A 9,696-nucleotide genomic window follows, 5' to 3' on the forward strand; every position below is an offset into this window, starting at 1 on the left:
TTGAACATTATTTTAGCCAATTTATATATATTTATTTTTTAAAAAAAACATGTACTAAATAAATACATTTACATAATTAAAAGATAAAAAATTTAAAAAATATGCATTAATTTTTTGGGTAATTTAAATGTTTTAAGACTATATGTTTAGAGATGGTTATTTTGGTTTGACAATTGTTATTTAATAGTCAACTGATGATTGAATATATGAAAATAAAAAGAGAAATGGCATTAAAGGTCTTAAAAATAGAGTTTATTGTACTAAAGGCCTAAATCATTCTGAAATTGCTTTGCAGGCCTTAGGGCCCTAATTGCAATTTTTTTCAAAGCAAAAATAATATTTTTCCCTTTATTTGATTTGAATTTAGAACTTGTGTGAACCCTCGAAACAACGGAATAAATCATACATGACATAACATTCACTATATACAGGACGATGTCCACGCATGCTCAACAGAAAGTCCATACATTTTGAGTATTTTACTAGCCTAAGCTCTAACAAAAATGACTAGGCAGACCATGCACAACACAACATCCACTATGCACCAAACTATGTTCACGCATGTTCAACAGAAAATCCATGTATTTTGAATATTTCATTAGCCTAAGCTCAACAAAATTAGTTAAGCAGAACATGCACAACACAACATCCACTATGCACAAGACGATGTTCACACATGCTCAACAGAAAATTCATACATTTCAAGTATTTCACTAGCCTAGGCTTTAACAAAAATGATAAGGCAGATCATGCACAACACAACATTCACTATGCACTAGACTATATTTACGCATGTTCAACAAAAGATTCATACATTTTGAATATTTCATTAGCCTAGGCTCAACAAAATGACTAGTTAGGCAGACCATGCACAACACAACATTCACTATGCATAAGACGATATCCATACATACTCAACAGAAAGTCCATGCATTTTGAGTATTTCACTAGCCTAGGCTCTAACAAAAATGATTAGGCAAACCATGCACAACACAACATCCACTATGCACCAAACTATGTTCACACATGCTCAACAAAAAATTCATGCATTTTGAATATTTCATTAGCCTAAGCTTAACAAAATGACTTATTAGGTAGATCATGCACAACACAACATCCACTATGTACAAGATGATGTCCACACATACTCAACATAAAGTCTATGCATTTTTTATATTTCACAAGTCAAGGCTTAATAGAAATGATAAATTAGGCAGACCATGTACGACACAATATCCATTATGTACAAGATGATGTCCACACATGCTCAACAAAAAATCCATGCATTTCTAATATTAAGAAGGATAATTACATCATATATGTAGAATTTCATATTGGTACTGGCCTAAGTACTAAAAGAAGTACCCACATTAAATTTTAACATAATATTTCAAGTCTAATATGTACAAAAAGCTAGCCACTATATTCAAAACATCTAACAGTTGCTTCGCTATATATAAACGAAAAATATTTGTGATTCCCAATTATTCAAAAATATTACTTGGAAATGCTTCCATATATATAATTATAGTTCCTATATATATCAAAAAGGCACAATGTGACTACTTCTCATGCTGGGTTAGGATTCTTGTATGTCTTGTCATTGTGTCCAGCCTCCCCATATCTTGAACAATGACAAATCTTCTTTTATTTTAATCTACAATGAACAAATTAATCTACGTAAATGTCCACAACTTTTATTGTGTCCAACCTAACTTTTATTTTACACAACTCAAAGTTAAATATAAGCAACTCAAAGTTTATTTTGCACAGTAGATATTCCAACATCTTTGACAGCATATTTTCTTCACATTGGGAGTTATATTTTTTCAATTCACATATCAAAGTCCAATATGAACAAGTCAACCATTACTATTATACAATAATTAATTCATTCTAAAACTTTCACAGTTAACTTAATAATTTAGCAACCTTTAGTTTATATCAGTAGGTTAGACTTAACAAAATGTACAAGTAGACAAACAATATATAACAATACCCACTATGCATAACATAAGGTTCATATATTCTCAACTGAAAATTCATACGATTCTATTTTATCAGTAGGTTAAACTTAACAAAATGCTCAAGTTAGGAAAATAGTGCACAACACACAACATCTACTATGCACAACACAAGGTTCATATATTCTTACTTGAATGTCATGTGAGTTTAATTTATCATTAGGCTATGCTTAATAAAATGCACAACAGTTCAAAGTTCATTTTTACACAACAAATACTCCAACATTTCTGATAGGAGATTTTCTTCATATTAAATCATATTTTATTCAGTTCACATGTAAAAGTCCAATATAAAAAGTCAACTATCATTATTGCACAACAACTAATCCACTCTAAAAACTTTCACGACTAAAATGATTCAGCAACTTTTTGCTTAAATCAGCAGTAGAATCACAAATCTGTGCACAAGTAAACTCACCGGCTTAAAATATGTGCTTCACACGAGAGATCTATTACAACTTCAACAACTAAAAGACACACATGCATCAAATCAATGAGGGAGAAACAAAATTGAAGATCCTTACCTCTAAACAATAATGATAGAAGCTTCAAGAAATAGATGATGTCACTCGAATAAGAAGACGAAGAAGATCAGTAATGGCTAGCAATATGCAAGGAAAGAGAGAAAAAATCATGAACTGTGCTTCATCTATCAATACCCACGACTTCTACACTCATCTGCGCTAGCAATGATCAATGATGACAGAGCAATAACTGGTGAAATGAGAGAGAGAGAGAGAGAGGAGAGAGAGCGAGAGAAGAAGAGGAAGGAAGAACAGAGGAAGAAGAAGAGAATTCAGCTGGTTATGGGAGGGACAAAGTGGTCATTTCACTAGAAAACATAATTGCAAATGAGGCCTTTAGGCCCTCAGAATAATTTCAGAATCTATTAAGCCTTATCTGCAAATTCTTACTTTTTCGGGCCCTTAGTGTCATTCCCCCAAATAACATCATAAAAATATAAGAGTGTATTTTGTAATTACTTATATTAGAAGAGGTTTGTGCAGGTTTCAAAAATAAAAAGAAGAGATGTGTAGTTAAATTGAAATGGAGGAAAGGTTGGGGTATCTTATTCAAATATTTTAGGACCAGACTCTACTTAAATTTTACCTCACAACAAATTTGTGCTTGTTTGGAAATGTTACAAAGAATTGATTATTTGTACCAGAAATAACGTTTTGGAACCAAATCCCCCCAACCATCTTTGGACCTGTTTGTTATCCTTTTTAGAATCAATTTTAGGTTCAAACTCATGATTTTCAAAAAATTTTATCCACCCCCCCATTTTTCTCAACTCCTTTGGTTTTCAAAACTCTATTTAGAATAAGTTAAAAATTTATTCTATTTTAAAAAATCAATATCCATCATCAATTTTTGAAAATTTATCCCCACACCATCACATTCTAATAATCAATTTTTTTAATTAATTTTTTTCAATTAAAATTCACACCCCCCTTCATTTTTGCTTAATCGATTCTCTTGCCCTTAATCGCATTTTGCAGAAAGCAAAGAAGAACTGCTTATTAATTCCCATTTTTGTATTGTGCCTGTTTGAATTTCAGTGGATATAATAGATTATGAAAATATTATTACGTGATAGATTTTAAATATAATTGATTATGTTATATGTAATTCGTTTGGATACTGTTTTTTAAAATTGATTTTAACATAATTTATTTAGAATTAATTTTAATTGTATAAATTACCATAAAGAACACCACTTTTTAAAATTAAATTATTAATAAATTTATATCTAATATTATTGAAGTTGTAATCTTATTTACGAAGTAAAATATATTATTTAAACTAAATATTTAATTAATTAAAATTTTAAATTATGTTAATATAAAACTTAATTTATTTTATGTAAATAAGTTACTCAATATATCTTAGTTAAAATAAATTTAATAAAAGAGAAAGATTTAATTTTAAAATACTAAATATTAATTTTACAATGATTAATAAAAATGATAATATACAAGCTAATATTTAATTGGAGTGAGATGCAAGAGAAATATCTACATTTATCCAATAAACACTATTAAAAATTGTAGGACCAAATTTTTTTTAAAAAAAAAGAATATAATAACCTTAAATTTTAATTAAATAATTTATCTTGCCTATTGATATTTTATTTATTTTCATTTAATTGTGAAAAATTACCAAAAATGCCTAATCTTTTAAGTTATAACATGAAAACTTTGTGCCCTTTTTATAATTTTTCTTATGTCATTTCTTGTAGTTTTTTCAATTTTTTTTTTTTAAACTTCATCCTCCTCGCACGAAAGATAGCACTGGCTTGTCTAATTTTCTTCCTTCTCTTCATCAAAATGATCTCCTCGAATTCCTCACCACCAACCCATTTCTTTGGACCTCGTTGCCAACAAGTTCGTGGCTGTTTGACAGCAGCACGAGCACTCCATTTCTCTCCATGGTGTCTTGGCAGTCCTCCACTCTTATTTGCTTCGTGTGTCTGAAGACTTGAAAGATGAGCACACACCAGAGAGAGCACACAGAAGATTGTTGCCATTGGTCGTAGTTGGAGATAGCTTGACGGTGGGAGGACGATAGCATTTTTAAGAATACACAGACACGGAGCGCACGAGATAGCGAGACAGGGGAGATGAAAACAAGACGTGAGGTTGGTCAAAAAAAGAAAACGAGAATATGAGAGAAGGTGATATGGGTAGATAGATTTTTGACATAGTAACAGTAAAAATCGATTTCAGAAGCTCTGTGAGACAGCTTTATGAAAAAATAATTTTTAGCTGTGTAATTGATTAAGGGCAAATACTGATGTTTGGATTATTTTTTGTAAACCATAGTTTGTCTCCAAATAATCAATTATTTGGGCAAACCAAACAGGCGCTCAGCTGCATTATCAAGTGTCAGATACCCTCTTCTGTGCGTCTCTGCTCCTATCCACTTTACCTCTTCCTCCCATCTCGAAACCAGGTTGTTTTGAATTATATTTAATATTAATATTAATAACTTATATTAAATTACTAGTATTACATTATAATGTAATGTAATTTTATATATAATCAGTATATGTGTGTGTCAAGTAATTATATAATTTTTAAATATATGACTATTATATATATTTTATTTGTTAAATAAATCAAAGCAAAATTAATAATATCATATGAATCTTTACTATATCACATCTAAAATTAATTCTGACTAAAATTTTCAAACATCTTTAATTCTGTCAAATTAATTTTATAAAAACAACATTCAAATATATCACATTATAATATAATTGATTATAATCAAAATTAATTTTTTTATAATTCATTATATACATCTGAAATTCAAACCAGTTCAACTTACTAGACAAGGAAGTTGTAGACGAGAGAAACACAGAAACCTTTTAAACTCTGTATGTGAATTGGGCTTCCTATTGTTTGTTAAAGGATGTGGCCCACCAGCCCATTAGATATGACAAATCAAAAAAATGGGCTGTTACACTAAATATAGCCTCTGTCTATTTCCCTGAATCCACTTGACCTAAACTTGCTCAACAAAGACTGTTTCCTTGACTTTTCACAGACCCATGGACCATGTCTATGTCCACAATCTGAAAAGGTTTTTTCACCCAAAAAAACAAAAATAGAAAATGTAAACATTTAGATTGATCAATTTGATAATAGTAAATAGTAATTAGCATGCTCTCCTCTGCGGCTTTCTAGTGTGAAAGCTCTTTGAACACTAGAACGCTGCGGATTTGAGACTGAGAATGTAAAGGAAAATGGACGCAGTAAGAAATTGAGAATGTCATGAAAACGAGCGGTGGAAGACGAGGAGAGGTAGGGTGCGCAAAGTATGAAAGGTAGATTTGCTCTGACTCCCTCAAAATACGATACTTATTCAGCATTATCACAATCTGAATTATCCCCTCAACAAAATTATAGAGAAAGTCAAATGCATCATCATAAATGATTGAGTTATTATCTTCAAATATGTATTTAACGAATTCAACATATCTGCCAATTGATTCGCTGATCAAGTTTCAAAAGATGATATTAGCATTTTAATTTTTGACGATCTTTCGCCTGAGTATGACATCCGAGGCCTTATATTCAAATTATATATGTATAGATGTATAGGGCTGAAGTTTATTTTTATTCTTGAATTATACCTTCAGGATCAAATTAACCTTTTAAACTTCTAAAATTGGATCACCTAGTATCCTGTCACTAAAATGAAACTCCATGTAAATTATGAAAGTGATCGCTTCAAACTTTTGAACTCCAAGTAACCTGTTTTAGATTTTGAATGCATTAATTTAGTTAAAAAAAATTAGTAACTAATAAGTTAAGAGTTCTGGCCAAAAAAAGTCAGTCAAACCTGGCAAAAAATAAAATAAAATTGAAATAAAATATAAAAAAGTGAGGCTTTTGCAGGTCACACGCGCACCGTCGGGCAGATATCCGTGGGAATGGTGCCACGAATAAAAGTAGCGCTTGGAGATGCGCTTTCTTTTGTCGCCTGCGAGAAGCTATGGATTCCCTCCTATCCCCGACTTGTCGTTTTACTTCTTTTTTCTCTTTCCCCAAAACGCGTCTTCATTTCGCCAAACAGAAGGGTCATTTTCGGAACTGAATTTACTTTTTCCCATTACAGAATAACAATAAACAATTGGTCCTTCTCTGGGACACGGCTCACGCCCCACCACCACCGCTATAATAATTGCGATTGCTGGACCTTGTCTTCTCCATCTACGAGACCTATCGGAGGAGAATGGAAAGAGAGCAAGCTGGAGGGAGTCGTGGGAATGGGAGGATCGGGAAAAACCAGATCTGATTCCTTCCTTCCGATTGGATGGACGGATTTTCTTTTCCTTTTCCGATTCCACCCATTCCTATCATTCCCTCCTGTTCCTCTCCTTCCTCTTCTTTCCCTCTCTTCTTCTTCATTACAGATCTGATTCACCAGGTAACCCTCTTCCTCTTCTTTCTCTGCTTTCTTCCTTTTAGGCTCCGATCTGCTCCTAATCTCTTTGATTATTCTTCAATCGTGCTTTCTGCTTTGTTATTTACACTAATCTCTAGAACGGTTCCAATAGCTACGTGGTAGAGGCGAAGCCGAAGTGAGAGCGTTTATTTGGAGGTTTATTGAGCCAACACCTTTTCACAAATTTTTGGATGTTCGTTCTTGTTTAAGTGAGGCTATGCGGATAATGATTTGGAAATATTTGGTGTTTTTATTAGTAATTAACACATCATGTTGATTCTAATCCTATTTGAACTCCTAATCCTTTATTTTCTCCACTAAGTTAAACGTTTCACTAATTGTTATTGTAAAAAACCCATGCTCTCACCGGATTTGAATAATTGTTGCAAGGTTTCCTCCATGGATACTTCCTCTTACAAACAGGCTTCTGGCGAGAAAATATCACTGTCAATAAGGGTCAAAAAGGTGCCCAAAACCTGACACTCAAGGATGGATAGGGACGAAGAAAAAAAAAACTAAAAATGTATAACGACGTCAAGGAATAATAAAAACGAAAATATTTATATACTTAAATTTATATATTTAAATTATTTAATTTTAATTAAATTAGAATATGTATATCCATTAAAAATTATTTATTTTATAGTAAATTTTAATTATTAATATTATTAATATATTAAAATTGACGAATTAAATTTAAATTGGATGAAATTATATTAAGTATGTAAACGTAAGAAATTAAATCATGTCCTGGTAAAAAAAAATAGAGGGAACTGGTCTGTATTAAAGCCACTAATCTCTCGCCAGGATGAATGAAAAGTCCTAATGCATGATTGTAGAATCCTGTTTACATATTCCAGGCAAATGTTATTGCTAAGCAGCAGTGCCTTTTTGGATTGGACTTGGTGCTGAATTTGGAATTTTGCTTCAATGTTCTAGCAACCAGATGACAATGAAAATTAAGAAATTACCCTAAATCTAACGTTCAAGGAAGTTGCAATGGCGGCGGCTTGCACCCATATCCCAAGTAGGTTTGCACAAATACCGGATCAGGTTAGAGCCGAACTTGAGGTTTGGTTTAATTTTATATCAGGCTAGACATGGCAGTTTATGGTCTGGTGCAGCCCAGCATAAAACTAAAACACTAGACTGAATTAAATCCTTCGAGTCACTAGACTAGTCCTTCAGACCAAACCTTCTTTTTTAAAAAAAAAAAATGTAGAGAACAATTTTGAATCGCATACTCAAGAGAAGATGAACAGGTACATAACAACACATCACTTATTACAAATTTGTAACAAAATATCACAAATACAAATCAAATAACCAAACCTCTCAAACATATCCCCCTTAGATCATGAAGAAAAAGAGCAATTTCTACCAGACTATGGGTTTCACTTAAACATCTTTATCCACGACCATCAATACAGCGACTGACAAAAGGGAGCAGAAGCATAGATTAGGCGGCGAGGATGATGAAGTCGATCGTGAAGATAGAGCAAAGGCAAACTGACTTCATCACAAGTCATAACACAAGGTCAGACCAGGCTAAGAACTGTAGTAGTTTAGTCTGGAGTCCAGTCCAGTTCAACCCGACCGATCAGCTCAATTTGGTTAGTCTGGTTATTGCATCGGGTTATTTTTTATTTGAATCGGGTTGGATCGGATTAGCTTGGGTTATCTAAACCAATGGGTTTTTGGCATAGCCCTAACCGCAAGAGGCAAGAACTGTTCAAGTAATGTCAATTCTAAGGATTCTATTATATATATATATACACACACATATAGCCTGTTTTTGGCCGTTAAAAAATTGAAGTTTTATTATCAGTACAGTAACCAAGTAACGATGAATGGAAATGAAATACAAAAATAGTACTCCTCAACACCGAAGCTTTGACACAAGGAGGATGACAAGTGGTGACATGAAAGGTTTAATGGTCAATTTCTAAATCCCTGGACACCCTCGCCTTAAACATAGAGTAAATGCATATCTATGTACTCTTGGATTACAATATAAATTGCTATCTAAAATCATTTTTAGTTTAAAATATAAGACATTAAGTTAGTTTTATTTTGTTTACCATTCATATCCTTGATTTTTTTTTATTTTTTATCTTTAAATGTTCCATATTTAAAGATCATACAGATCCTACTAGAAAAATTAATGGCATAAAAGCAAAGACGTGGACTTTTTAATTAAAAAATAAGATTTCAACTAAATTTTTTTATGAAATTTGAATTAGTTACAATGACACATGTTATGATCTGAAAGAAGTAATAATATATAATAAAGAAGATATTAAAAAAAACATTATTTACAGTAATTACTGCTAGTGTCGCTTGTCTCATTTTGTGCAAAGCATATGAGGTGTGCTATTTAACTAGTACTTCTATTTTACATTATAAAACAATTTGATACAAAATTATGTACATAAACAAAATTTAATAATGATACTTTACACATTTATTTTTTTAAATGAAAATATAAATTTTTAAAAATTTATTCATTTAATATATTTTTAAATATAAATACTTAATTATTATAGTACAATTCTCTCTTCAATTGAAGGGTAATATTATCTCCATATCAAATTATAAGATACTTTAATACAAATAAAGTTTTATTAATATACTTTTTTTTATTATGTTTTTTATATATTCTCTCTCTTTAATATTCTTTCACAATTAGAGTATTAAATAAATAATATTTTTAAAA

The 9,696-nt window shown here is 31.3% G+C and overlaps 1 long non-coding RNA gene across 1 annotated transcript; it reads left to right on the plus strand.

Moving 5' to 3' along the window:
• Positions 1 to 6,774: 6,774 nt before the first annotated feature.
• Positions 6,775 to 7,281, plus strand: LOC129297708 (uncharacterized). The gene is made up of 2 exons (XR_008590233.1): positions 6,775 to 6,962; positions 7,093 to 7,281. It is a non-coding gene; the product is annotated as an uncharacterized LOC129297708 (long non-coding RNA).
• Positions 7,282 to 9,696: the final 2,415 nt, after the last annotated feature.

The sequence above is a fragment of the Prosopis cineraria genome, unplaced genomic scaffold (assembly GCF_029017545.1).
Source record: "Prosopis cineraria cultivar Desert tree isolate PC_DT_omini unplaced genomic scaffold, ASM2901754v1 PC596, whole genome shotgun sequence".
Classification (NCBI taxonomy): Eukaryota; Viridiplantae; Streptophyta; class Magnoliopsida; order Fabales; family Fabaceae; genus Prosopis; species Prosopis cineraria.